The sequence below is a fragment of the Dipodomys spectabilis genome, unplaced genomic scaffold (genome assembly GCF_019054845.1).
Source record: "Dipodomys spectabilis isolate Male_0828 unplaced genomic scaffold, ASM1905484v1 ptg000017l, whole genome shotgun sequence".
Taxonomy (NCBI): domain Eukaryota; kingdom Metazoa; phylum Chordata; class Mammalia; order Rodentia; family Heteromyidae; genus Dipodomys; species Dipodomys spectabilis.
In genome coordinates, this window is record NW_024870694.1 from 6317397 (window position 1) to 6331390 (window position 13994).

General features: G+C 42.1%; 1 protein-coding gene across 1 annotated transcript in view; it reads left to right on the plus strand.

Moving 5' to 3' along the window:
- Positions 1-2986: 2986 nt before the first annotated feature.
- Casr (calcium sensing receptor) overlaps positions 2987-13994 on the plus strand; it is a 67441-nt gene continuing 56433 nt past the window's right edge. Inside the window, exon 1 of the mRNA XM_042670166.1 lies at positions 2987-3036. The gene's annotated coding sequence lies outside the window, so the exon portion shown is untranslated. The remainder of the gene's footprint in view (positions 3037-13994) is intronic.

Consider the following 13994-nt stretch of genomic DNA (forward strand, 5'->3'; position numbering starts at 1 on the left):
AATCTAACAGCATAAGGAATAATCAGAGACAGAAGAGAAAGAGATGATATTAAAGTCTACTTAGGGAGCTGTTGCCAGGCAAAGCCTCTGAGGAACCAGCAAGCTCTCTGTTGTTAAAACAGATTAGCACAGGCTAGAAAGGTGTTAAGACAAATCCCCCACAAAAAGATACTTCTTCCTTGACATGATCCACAAGAAGAAGTGAATCAAAAAGGCATAACTTGGTTCACTTCGTAATCCAGTGTTATTTTGTGCTATTATTGTCTGAGTACTACTCAAACCACGCCTTGTAGAAAATGTGCACATTCAGCACAACGGCTCAGTGGCCATGCCCCTACTCTGTGTTCAAGATGACCAGGTTCAAGTTGTGGTGTGGTTTTGCAGTTTCCTGGCTGCCCCATCCTAGATACTGTGAACTCTGTGTGCTTCGGTTTCTTCATCTTCACATGCAATCATAATATTTAATGTACATATGTGAAAATGGAACTAAGAATATTGAGGGGATGAATGGGATGTGAAGAGATGAGAGAGAATTGTGAAAGAGGTGGCACTGAAGATGCTTTGTACTCATAAATTGACAAGTTGAACTGTCTGGACAAGTACTTAAGGATAGTATCACTATGGGTGCTATCCCTGAACTTTCATGCTCAAGGCTGTGCTCTAACCACTTGATCCACAGCTCCGTACCTGTCTTTTTGTTGCTTAATTGTAGATAGGAGTCCCATGGACTTTCCTGCCTGAGCTAGTTTCAAACCTTAATCCTCAGATTTCAGCCTCCCAAGTAGCTAAGATTACCAGCATGAGCCACTGGCACCTGGCTCAAAGGGATGCTTTCTTGATGACAATACCCGACACTACACATTACACCTGGGTGTGCCCAGAAGGTTAAGTCTTCACTCTGCTTCAAACTTAAGAGATATTCAGCTTGGGATTGAATTAATGAAGCCTTTGGGCACCAACAAGGTTGTGCTTGTAGCCAAATAAAATTTCTATGATATTTTAATAATTGCTGTTACTGGACCAAATCTCTCATTATAAACTTGTTCTTCTGGCTGTTTGGATGCTAGAAAGGACTTGCACTTTTCTTAATGGCTAGATTCACCATTTCACTTGACCCTGTGGCTTGAGCACTCATTCAGCAAATTCTTACCCTGCATTTGAGGAGAAGAAAGCCTAATGGATTAGAACCAGAACTGGATGAGGATGCATTCACCACTCTGGATGAGAACTGATGGCTACCCATCTCAGGGGAAGAAGGATTGGAAGCTTTTTGCTGTACAGAGTCACTATGAATCAGGAACTTTTCTTAAATAGCTCATTTACTAAGCCAAGCAAAGCACCCCTTAAGATATGTGTTTATTGCACATTAACAGGGGGGGGAAGCTGCATTTCAATTTGAAATTATTAAGCAGGTTAGCAAGGCAACTTTCTGCATTTTCTTGGGCTGATATTTTGTAAATATTTTATCATGTTACCTCATGCTTTCCTCTGTTTTCTGGATAAATAAATGTTATCTCCTTGCCCTGAAATAACTTTAGGCACCTATGTTTCCTACAATGGAGATGTCAAATTCCACTAAGTCACTCAATCCTTTTCTCTCTCTCGCTCTCTCTAGGTCATGGGGCCTGAACTCTGGGCCTGAGTGCTGTCCCTCAGCTCTTCAGCTCAAGGCTAGCCCTCTACCACTTGGGCCATAGTGCCAGCCACTTCCAGCTTTTCCTGCTTATGTAGTGCTGAGGAATCGAACCCAGGGCCTCATGCATGCAAGGCAAGCACTCTACCACTGAGCCACCTTCCCAGCCCTCAATCCTTATTTATTAAATTAGTTCCTGCTGGTGAAAGTTTAGCGTTGTTGGCTCTTTGTAGCTTTTAATATTATTGTTTTCTGCCATAAATGATCCCTCAATGGGCATCTGAGTTTTAGGTTGCCCTTGAAATTTCTCCAAGTGTGGAATTCCTATATGAAAGGGATTGTGGGGGGAAGGGGAGGGAGGAGGTAATCTTTATAGAGACTAATAGATTGGCGACAAAGCTCTAAACAGGCTTTGAGAAGAAACAGGCAAACCCTGTTTTTTCTACCAAAGGCATTACTTTTCCACTTATTCAGAAAACATTCGAGCGTCGAGATGCGCGGTGGGCGTTGTGCCAGGGACCGGTAGGGATCGCGAGGCTGGGCGCTGGTCTGCGTGCAGAGCGAGCAGAGCGCACTGTGGAACAGAGTCCCTGAGACCAGCGCCAGCCAGTGAAGCGCGCTGGGCCTTTGGCACTCGGGGAGGGGAAGGAAGGAGCTGTCCGTGAGCATCCAGCTCAAGCATCGCTTGACCTCAATCCTGCAGAATGGGTAAGAGTTTGGGCACGAGATTTACATGCGTGACACTGTAACTGTCTGGCCTTTATTAGAGGGCAAAAGTATCTCCCACCCTGGGCACAAAGGGACATTGGTGGTGATCTAAACATCCTACATCCTACGCCTACTTTAATCTCCAAGGCAGAGGAAGCGGGGGGGGGGGGGTCTTCTGGACTGTAGAAAAGGGTCTGGGGGCCTGGACAGGGGGTGGGGGCGGGGGTGGATACCCCTGGAACTGCACGGAAGAACCTGAGCATGGCCGCGATCCCTCGTGGAGGGGGGTGGGGTGGGGATGGAGGGAGGGACCAAACCCGACGGCCGCTCCGGAGGTGTCTGCTCGGCTCCATCCGTCTGCGGGGACAGCCAGGGAACCCGGGCAGCCCAGCCTGCAAGTGGGATCCGGGGGCAGAACTGGGGACGCCAGGGGGCCCAGCGGGCGGGGAGCGGGCGGAGCTCTGGGGCCCGAGGGTCTGCCCGGGCTGCAGCCGGACTTGGGGGGGGGGGGGGGGGGAAGGGGAGGTGGGGGGAGCGGAGGAGGCGGACGCCGCGAGCTCCAGGGAGCGGGGCGCCTCTCCAGGACCGTGACCTTGGCGTCGGGAGCAGAGTCCGTGCGCCTGCCTGTCCTCAGCATCACCGAACCCACCGTCGAGGAGACCCCGGCCGCCCCCTGTGCGCAGGAGCGGCGCCAGGTAGGATGGAGAGACTGGGGGGGGGGGGGCGCAGGGCGGGCACACCCCGAGGGACCCACGGCCCAGGCCGCCCGCGACCCGGGGAAACCCTAGCCAGGTGGCAGGATGAAGGGGTTTGCAGCCCCAGACCGCAGACTGTGCGGTTGCCCGCCCACGACGCGGGCTGTGGGTGGCATCTTGTGCCTTGTTTTTCTGACACGATCGGAGAGAATCTCTCCGCATGTTAAACCTGAGGGCAGGTAGCTGTCTATGGACGTGCGTGCGTGTGCATGCGTGTGTGTGTGTGTGTACGCAAGCACATCAGGCAGGGACACCGTCCACAGCCATTGTGGCCCAGGCCACGAGGTCCTCTCCCAGGAGGCCTGGCCCAAGCCACCAGCTGCTCTGAGGACCTTACTTCAGTTGGCACTTAATTAGGATGTCAAGTTCCCCAACCTGGTCCCCAGCTTTCATACTGGTTGGAGGAGGGGTGGGGGTGGGGGAGGGGAAGAGAGCTTCAAATATACCAGAGACTTAATATTTTAGCATTGTAGTTTTCAACGGATAATAGGTGTCCCAGCTTTAAAATGATCAAATAACACAAGTGCTTACTGCTTGGAGACAATGCCTGTGGGTAGCATGTATGTGTATTTTTTTCCCTAATCCATATGCTCTCCTATCCTAATTGTTCTCCTGCTTATCCACTTCCTACCTGATGAAAATACCAGAAGAAAATGATGATGTCACTTTCACTACTCACATCTCTTCATTTCCGATGTGCTTCCTCAGAACACCTGCTGTCTTCTAAAGCCTTTCACCCAGAGAGATCTGGGGGTGAGGGGTGGTGGGGGTAGAAATCCACTCAGGGAAAGTTGGCTCATTTGCTTGCCAACGTGAAGACAAGCAGGCTGGGAAAGAGTCTGACAAATTCTGTAGCCACCTTCCCCTTAACCTGGACTTCCCAAGTGTAGTTTCATCCACGAAACTGGCACACAGGGAAGTTAATGAAGAACTTTCCTTAAGTGCTGTATGTCTCTAGAATTTAACACTGCTCTGGTTCTATTCCTTGTGTTGGCACTCTGCCACAATTCATCTTTACATTGCCCTTCCTTCTGTACTGCAGGCCCATCAGAATGGCATACCCAGGATTTTTCCACTGGAGTACCAGAGGAGAGGGTATTTTAAACTAGTCTCCAGGTACCCTTTAAAAGGACTCCAGGGATCCAGGAACATGACATGGTGGTAGACATAGGAAGGGAATACCTAGAAGTGAGAAGCCTGGGTTTAAAAAAAAGTTAAATAGAGTTATATTGTTATGATTTCATAAGCATTTCATAAGTCAGGTAATGAGTACATTTCTTTTCTGAACAATGTCACTCCTTCCTTCACTTTCCCCCTTCAGCCCCTTCCCACAAGTTACATAGTTCATTTTCCACACAGTATGTACTGAGTAGCATAATTTCACTTGTTCACCCCTTTCCCTCCCTTTCTGTGCCCCCTTCTTTGCCCCTCCCTAAAAAGAAAAAAAGCCCCCACGCAAAAACAAACACCACCATCACCACCACCAACAATCAAAAACAAAAACCCATGTTTCCATTTCCTGTAATTCACTTTGATCAATAGTATTTGAAATGTTCAGAGGAGTTGCACCTTTGGTTCCTTCTCTAAGGATATCCTTCTTTTAATCTGACTGTGTGTGAATGTCTAGAGTCCTGTATAGGTAAGCCTGTTTTGTTTTGTTTAATAGACTGTGTTGTCTTGAGTTGGTCATGGTTTTCCATTGCTTTACTTTTGTGTTTTAAATGAAATGTTTACATTAATTTGATTATTATTGGTTTATGGTATTATGTACAATAAAATGTAGGCGTTGAAATTCAAATGTGAGTCATCCCTATTCTCATTGATAAGGTGAATGGGTGAATCCTAAGGATTGACTTATTCAGTGACAGTTTAATCGTATCACTGAGTAGTTTCCCAGGTGGAAACATGTGGCAGGTGCACTGTATATTTTTCTTCTACCCTTATCTATTGCTTGAATTGGAAGGATGGGAAAAAGTGGGCTTTGCTTTTGTTTGCTGTGTTGAGAATCAAGGCACAACTTCACATGTACACATGCAAGATTCACATTCTAACTCTGACCTATATCTGTAGGCTTTTTTTAAGAAGAAGTAAAACAAAACAAACAAAAGACTTAGATATTCTAAATCTGCATGAGAATCTTTAAAACTTTGCATAACTCCTTTTAATAAAGATACGGATTACTAAATTGCATTAAGACTTATGAAAATAATTATAAATCTCTCAGAATGGAATGCTCTAACCAAATAGTGTGCCTCATGACAAAGTCATGGATTGTACATTCGCCCAGGATTGCTTTTCAGAAAAGACTGAATGATAGGAAAAGAGATTTTGGCTCAGGACTAGCACTGGTTTTGTGTTTTGCAGCAAACAAAACATAACTGTCGATTATTTAATATAATCTTTGAAATTACCTTAATGTTAGAGCTCCTCTAACAGATGGGAGAAAGGAAGGAGCCAGTAGTTAATTCCATCTTACACACTGGAGATGGCAGTGCTAGACTGTTGACATTAAATTCCTACTGTCTACTTGGAAGTCGCAGGTAAATGATATTTTAAGACCTCAAACTGCTAATTGCTTGTTACTATCCAAATTATAGAAGCACACAAGGCACTTATGTGTTCTAAAGCAATGTAAAAAGAACACACATTTTCATCCCTTCAACAATATTTGCGGTAAGCCTTCTCTGAATCTGGAGCTATACTAGATAATATGAGTGCAATGGGTTAGGAAGACACAGACTCCACATTTAAGGAGCTCATAATAGACTAAATAATGTGTGTGTGTGTGTGTGTGTGTGTGTGTGTGTGTGTGTGTGTGTGTGTGTGTGTTCAATACTGATCCGTGCATGGATAGTAAGTATTATGTTGGCTTTAATGTAAATCATTAGGGTGTTAAGGCAAGAGGATAGCGATTCCATCTAGCTAAGAAGGAGGTCAGGAGAGGCTCATGAAGGAGGTAATGCATGAGTTACATCTTGGTGGATGAGATATTCTACCAGATAGCCAAAGAGGAGGAGGTATTAGAGGAGAAACACTTGGGTGCAAGCAAACAAACATTGTTGTACTCCCAGAGGTATAAAATCTATGAAGTTCTAGGACTTTCTACTAGTTCGAAAAGCTGAATTAAGAGGAACAAAGAGAGGCTCACTAAAAGATGAGACATGAAAAGTTGGGCATGTTTACAAGATGGTGGAAGGATGCACTTCCGGGTCATGCACACCCAGGTTTACATAATGGTTCTGCCACTTTCTAGTTAAATAAGTCAGGTCAGTTGAGTAAGGTAGCCTCAGTAAGTAATGTTGGGACTGCAGACCCATCCTCCTAGGATTGCTGCAAAGATGGAGATGAGATATGAGGGTTAAATACAGACTCCTCACAAAATAGGAGCTGCTGAGAGGTTTTCTATTGATGTCTGACTTGGTGAATACTTTTGTTTAGAGTGTAATCATTCTGGCAGCATGTGGATCCTGAGTTGAAGGGGAACATTTGGAACAGAGTGACCACTTAAAAGTGTTAAGTCACCAGATAGATATGGTGATGACGGCCTGACTCACGGCGGCTGTGGTAGTGGCCATGAAGAAAAAGAGTTAAAGGCTTCTCTGACATATGCTACAAATCTCAGCTACTCATTAGATATGGTGGAGAGGGAGAGGAAGTGGCAGGGGAGGACTGGGATTCTGCTCTGTCAACTTTTCACTCTGTCAGTCAAGTGCTCTCAGGATAAATAAAAAAAGAAGATAGGTATCCATTAGGACTGGAAATCAGGAGACTCAAAAGTGTGTATGTACAAAGAAGCTTGGGTCTTTGATCTCAGCTTCTCAGAAAGCTGAGATTGAGACCTGAAAGATAATGGTTCAAGGCCAGCTGTGAAAAAAAAAAAAGTCTATGAGATTCCATTTCCAATTAAACAGCAAAATACTGGCTTAGGGGTATGGCTTAAGTGGTAGAACATCAGTGATGAGCAAGGAAGCCAATGAGCGCATGAGAACCTGTGTTCAAATCCCATACACATACAACAAAGAAGCTACCCTTCTGATTCAGAAGACCCTTTGACAATAATCTCTGTCTCTATCTCTGTCTCTGTCTCTCTGTCTCTGTCTCTGTCTCTCTCTCTCTGTCTGTCTGTCTCTGTGACTCTCTCTCTCACTGAGCTTTTAGCTCAGAATGAATCAACATTACATTGCTCTCGTATATCTTTGCCATGAGGTAGCTCATATACCTCTCATTCATACCTGTTACTACTCACCTGATATCAATCTCATTAACTTTTTCTTATTTTTCTCTTTCATATGTCCTCCCATAATCCAACAAGCATGACTGACATGTTCAAATGAACTTGTTGAAGTCAGTGGGAATTAGAGGAGTCAGGTGCAGAGTACAGTACCATCTTGGAAACCATTCATCCATTCATAAGGCAACAACCAATCAAGATGTGGGATGTATGACAGTGTTTGTTGAAAAGCTGGTGGAAGCTTTCTGCCTGTTTTCATCAAATGTGGGTCCTGCAAAGTGCTGACCAAATGCATGCAGTTGTGGCAACCACTGTGTTGTTATTACTTGAAGCCACAGAAATGAGCAGACACTGTAGTCGGACAGGGACAAATGCATGGTGGCCAAATGCAAAATCAGGTCATCTAAGGTCAGTTCTACCATTTACAATCTAATTTCCTTAAAAGTGGACTTCACAACCAGGTCTCATGGCTCATGTCTCTAATCCTAGCTATTTGAGATCGAGGGTTGTGATTTGAAGCCAGACCAGGCAGGAAAATCAATGAGACTCTTATCTCCAATTATGCCAGCAGAAAAGCCAAAAGTAGATCTGTGGGCATTCTTTAGTAAAAAAGCTAGGGAACAGCCTCCAGATCCTGAATCCAAGCCTCGGTACACACACACACACACACACACACACACACACACACACACACACTGGACTTTATGTCTCTGAAACCTTGGATCTGTAAAAATAGAGTAGTATATCTCCAATGAGACATACAAGGTCTGTTCTATGGTTGTGTTTAACTAGCCTGTACCCTTTGACTGAGCTAAATCTTCCCTTGCATTGACAAAGCAGGAAGAGGGAAGATCTCTTAGGTTAAGTAACCTGAATTAATTTGCTTTTATTTGTATCTCATCTATAATTGATTTTCCCCCTGGGAACCAGGTGGAAACCTGTCTTCCTCCCCTCTCAGTGACTGCTTATCAGAGATGATGGGAGCAAAGGTGATCTGATGCTTGCAGAGAAGAAACTATTTTTAGCCACTCTTCTGTCAACAGGTCTTTCACATACACAAGCAGAATCACTACCAAAGAGGAAAATAAAGGCATTTGACTCCTTTCTCCCATATTTCCTACCAAGCATATCTCCTGTTTATTTTTTTTTATTTCTCATGTGGAAAGAAAGAGTCAGGCCCTTAAAAATTGTAATTCCTTTCCTGCAATGCACATGAGTTGCTCAGTCCTTAGGACAAAATGCATTGTTTCTTCAAAAAAGTTGATGGTGTAAAGAAATGTCTAAGCCTTCCTCAGTATACTGTAACTTGACTTAAGCCTTTAGAGTAGTTCAACCCTCGAGTTTCAGCTACATATCAAATATAGACTTGACGCTGTGTGTGTGGAGGAAGAGGTTAGTACAGCAAGGACAGGGAAGTTGAGCTCCTTGAACTGATGTTCTGAACCACAGCATCAAAGCACTTCCACATGAGGACCTGGGTCTGCCATGCTCATGCCCAAATCCTCTGAAGCAGGGAGACCGTTTTGTGTAGTGATGAGAGATGGAAGGAGGAAAAAAAAGTGTGGGAGGGGAGTTTGAGGAGACTAAGCAACCTGTTTGGGCACTCTTCAAAAGGAAAATATTTCAAAAGAGGTAATGACTCTTGCAATTACCGGTCAACTTTCAATTGTCTCTTTGGAAAAACAATACAGTGGTTAAAAAGCCGGGGCTCTGGGATTCGATTGCCTGCACTTGGATCCCAGCTCAACTGCTCAGAATCTGTGTGACTTTGAGCAAGTTGTTCAACCCCTGTCTTCATTTTCCTTATCTACAAGCAGGGTTACTGTTACTTATATCATTGTTAAAGAGACTTAAATGAGCTAATGCATGTTGTTCAACACAGGCTGCATGTCAATGCTGAAAGCCCTGAATTCTCTGTGGTGTCTGGTACCACAGAGAAGCTAAACAAATCAATCAAAATGAACAAATCAGTGAAGTAATGTCTTTATTAATGAATAAATCTTAATGTACAGACTGTTGGAACCATCTGTAGTTGACAGAACATTCTACTATCATTAGCTCTTTGGTGTTCAGAACATCACAAGAGATAAATAAGGGAGAAAGGGAGATAGTTAGAAAGGTAGTGTCATCTTCATTTTACATATGAGGTACCTAAGAGTTAGAACACCTTGCCAGAGACAACTGTGGCTGTAATGACAGGTCTGAATGATGTGGTTGACTTCATTCAACCTTCTGCCCTCACACCAGGCTGCCTCTCCATCTTACATATATCTGCAGAGGTTTCATGGAAGTCAAAAATATCCATCTTCTTTTTTATTTTTACTTTTCTGTGCTAGTCCTAGAGCTTGAACTCAGGGCCTGGGTGCTTTCCCTGGACTTTTTTGCTCAAGATTAGCACTCTACCACATGAATCACAGCCCCTCTTGCCTAGGCTGACCTTGAACCTCTATCCTCAGATCTCAGCCTAGAATTACAGGTATGTACCACTGGTGTCCAGCCTAAAGATATTCATCTTTAAGAATGAAACTTATTTAACTCTCTAAAGAAACGAACTTCTGGCCAGGCATGGTGGCTCTGTCATTCGGCTATTTTATAGGTCAGAATTGGGAAAGGTACAAGGCCAACTAGGGCAAAAAAAATGTCAACAAGATTCCATCTCAACCATTGAACTGTGCATGTTGGCATGTATCTATCATTACGGCTATGCAGGAAGCACAAGTATCATAGCCCAGCCTAGCCCCTCATAAAACTCTATTTGAAAAATAACTAACACAGAAAAGGCTGAGCATATAGCTTAAGTGATGCAGTGTTGGCCTAGTAAGGTCAAGGTTTTAAATTCAAACTCCAAGGTTGCCTGTCCCCCACCCCTCCAAAGAAAAAAAGAAAAGAAAAAACAAACTTCTTACTGGAAATATACTCAGTCGAGTCATAACGTAAAAACTTCAAGTTTGGAAAGTTTCTATCTTTTGGAGGGGTTAGAGGTACATATTTTATGAGAATGAGGAAGTATGAAAATAGCAGAGAATTATAAAGGAAAACGATGACAACTTATGTAAACATCAAAATATAGTCATCATGAAAAGGAAGATACACAGACATATCGAAAGGTTAAAATTTTTAGTTATCTAATGAATTGAGTATCAGAATTTAATAGGAAGAACAGTAAGTCCATGATTTTGAAACAGCAAGCAAAGGACATAATAGCTTTCAAATGAGAAAAAAATAAACCAATGAGGAAAAATACATGTTGACTTTATTTGAATGAAAGAACTAAGCATTTCCTTTTCAGTCTTTACAAGAAAAGAATTGAGCACTTTTTCTCACTAAGATTTATATATATTGTTTTTTTGCCAATTCCTATTTTATTTTATTTTACTATTTTTCAGAGGAGTTACAATTACATGGGCAAGATAATGAGTACATTTCTTATCAAGCATTGTAGCCTCCTCCTTTGTTTCCCCTTCCCATCCAATCCTCCCCCCACACCCAACCCTCCTCCCCCCCACCACCAAAGTTGTAAAGTTTATATATTGTTTTTGAAGTGGGACAAAGTGGTTATCCTCCTAAAAAATTATCTAGAAAATAATTGCCTTACAGCTATTTGCAGCCTCCCATGGGGTTTTATTTATTTATTTAGGCCAAAGAATTCTGCTTCTGTGGCTCCAACCATAAAGAAATTTGATTGAAGATTTACACTCAGTGATGTTCTTTGAAAGGAAAACACTAGAAACAACTTAGATGCCCCATAATTAAGGGATGGCTAAATATATTAGGGTTGGTGTGAAGCAACATCGACTAGCCACTGTGATTGTGCATTTTGGAGCCTAATTACTTGAGTTCAAACTCTGCCTTTGGCATGCTTTAGTCTCACACTATCAAAATCTCTCTATTGTCTGATTTCCTCATATTTCGCATGTTCTTAAGAGTGTCTATCACATAGGGTTTTTATGTGAGTTAAAGGAATCAACATATATCTGTCATTTCAAAATCCTCAAAGCTCTAAAAGCCTGAAGGCAAAAAAAAAAAAAAAATAGGCCTTGCCTCTCCCTTCTCAATCTCTTCTCCTGCATCTAGTCACATGTGGTTTCCCAGGGTTGTTCCACAGCGTCACGAGGAGAAACTTTTGTCTACATTTGTCATAGAAATACCAGAAGTGTCTTTGACCTCAGTTCCTCTCCATTGTCTCCAGAATGCTCTTCCCTCCTGTATGAATACAAATTCACTTTCACTCACCATCGTTAACCACACATGGAGCCAAGCATCCTGGCGTGCCCATTTCTAGCTTTATATTTGTGGAGCTATTTCCCCTTCCTGTGGTCTGTCAGGGTCAGAGCCCTGGGCTCACTCACCTAGTCTGCACTTGGTATATTTCTGTCCTCTCTCCCTCCTTGACTTCTTCCTTCTTTGCTTTTTCCTCCTCCACCACCTCTTGTCTCCCCCCTCCTCTTCCACCACCTCCTCCTCTTCCTCTTTTTCTTCTTCCTCCTCTCTCTGTCTCTCTCTCTCTTTCCTCTTTCTTCTTAAGTCATTAGTACAATTGTTTCTCGGATCATATGTCAACAATAACAGCACCCAACTGGCATATTTCATAACATAATATTCCTTTCGTAATTTTTCCCAGACTTATTGTTATTGCCTTGTTACAGTCTCCCAAGTAACAACTGTAGATTTCTTGTATGCTTGTATATCTTCCCCATCCATTTAATGTCAGGACTGTCTGTATGACAGCTTCATGGAGCCCACTGACACAAGGACTCCACCACCATGACATCATTTCAGATTCATCTTCCTGTCCAGAAGGCTACTTTTGATCTGTATTTATGAGCCATCTGTGTGGTGGGTCTTGGTACTTTCCGGTGTACCCTATGGTATGAACTCCTTCTCTTTAGTGCCTAATTCCATGTGACTTTTCTTGATGGCTTTGATAGTAAACTAGAGGAAAGAAACATTATTCTGATCATTTGTGGTTTGCTTAGTATTTTCAATGCATCAGGCATTGTCCTAAGGACCTTTATTCTTTTTATTGTTATTTAATCTTACCACAGATTTTAAGTAGATATTATCCCAATATACTTGAGAAAACTGAGATTTACTGAGATGAAATGATGATGTGGTTTTGTGGCCATTAAGTGGAATAGCCTAGATTCAAATTCAGTTCATGTAATTCTCAAGCTGACAGGTAAAATTTAGTTTCTGAGATTTCTTGTTCTCCCTCAAAAAATGTAATAAGCTAAGTATGGTGTTACATGCCTGTAATAACAGCAGTTATGATACTAAAGCAGGGGAGTATCTAGATAGAGATCAGTCTAGGCTACACAGTCAGTTTGAGGCCAGTCTGAGGTACATAATGAGATCCTGTCTCAAAAACTCAAAGGCTGGGGATAGGGCACAGTGTTTGAGATCAAGGTCTTAGGTTTGGTGTACAGAATTAAATACAAACAAACAATGTAATTAGTTTTCCCAAAGTCCCCCCATACTCGACTGTGAGACCATAATTGAATATACCCTTTCTGGAAAGAAAAAAATGCAATACTTGCAAAAAAAATATTTAAGTCCTTCCTTTAACAGCTGCCATGCTTGAAGTTACTCTAAGAAAATTGTCATTAATAGACACAAAAAATTTTCATAAGGCAGTTAGGACAGTGATATTTAAAATAAGAAACAAGTTCAAGTTTGGCAATTGGCTCGATATGATAGATGGACCCAATGAGACACTTGACTCATTTTGTCTTGTGGAACAAGGGCATTCAGTAGCATAGAGAATGTGTTTAACATCTAATAACATTGAATTCCAGATTAAATCCACGGTCTATAAAAACATAGTATAAAATAGATTCAAAGAGAAGTGATATAGAGCTAGAGACACATATTATAAATATATATTAAAATGTGAAGTGTTGTGAGATTAAGGGGTTAAGATAAGACCAGTCTTTTTCTTTATTTTTTACATATTAATTTCTGTTTAATTGACCTTGAGATTTTTTTTTATACTTTTAGATTATCTTTGAGTAGTTGTACAAAGGGATTGTCATTTAACAACACAATTTATGAATACAATGCATCTTGATCAAGCTCATCCCTTTTAACATTCTCACCCATCCCTCCCAAAACACCCCTTCCTTTACTTTTCTTAATTTTGTAGTATATACATTGCATTCTTTTTTTTTATTGTGAGAATACCGTACAGAGGAGTTACAATTACATGGGCAAGATAATGAGTACATTTCTTATCAAGCATTGTTGCCTCCTCATTGTTTCCCCTTCCCATCCCTTCCCATCCTCCCTACATTGCATTCTTGACTATTTCTCCCACCCTTCTCCTCTACATTCATCTACTTTTTTCCCCTTGGCCCTACCCCACTCCTTCCACCACCACCCACAGCGCTTATTTTGTTGGATTTTGATTTTGCCTTTCTAAGGAATTATACTATTCGAGTTCCTCCTTGAATCTACCATATTTCAATTCATACCTTTGTAAACACTTGCACTATACAACATGTTTATTTATAGGTGTATAGGCTAATTCTAGCTTCCACATATGAGGGAGAACATGCAACTTTTGTTTCTCCAAGGTGAAATGTAATTTTAACCTAATTTTTCCAAGTTTTTCCATTTCTTTATACATAGTACATTATCCTTCTTTCTAATGGAAGAGTAAAATTCCATT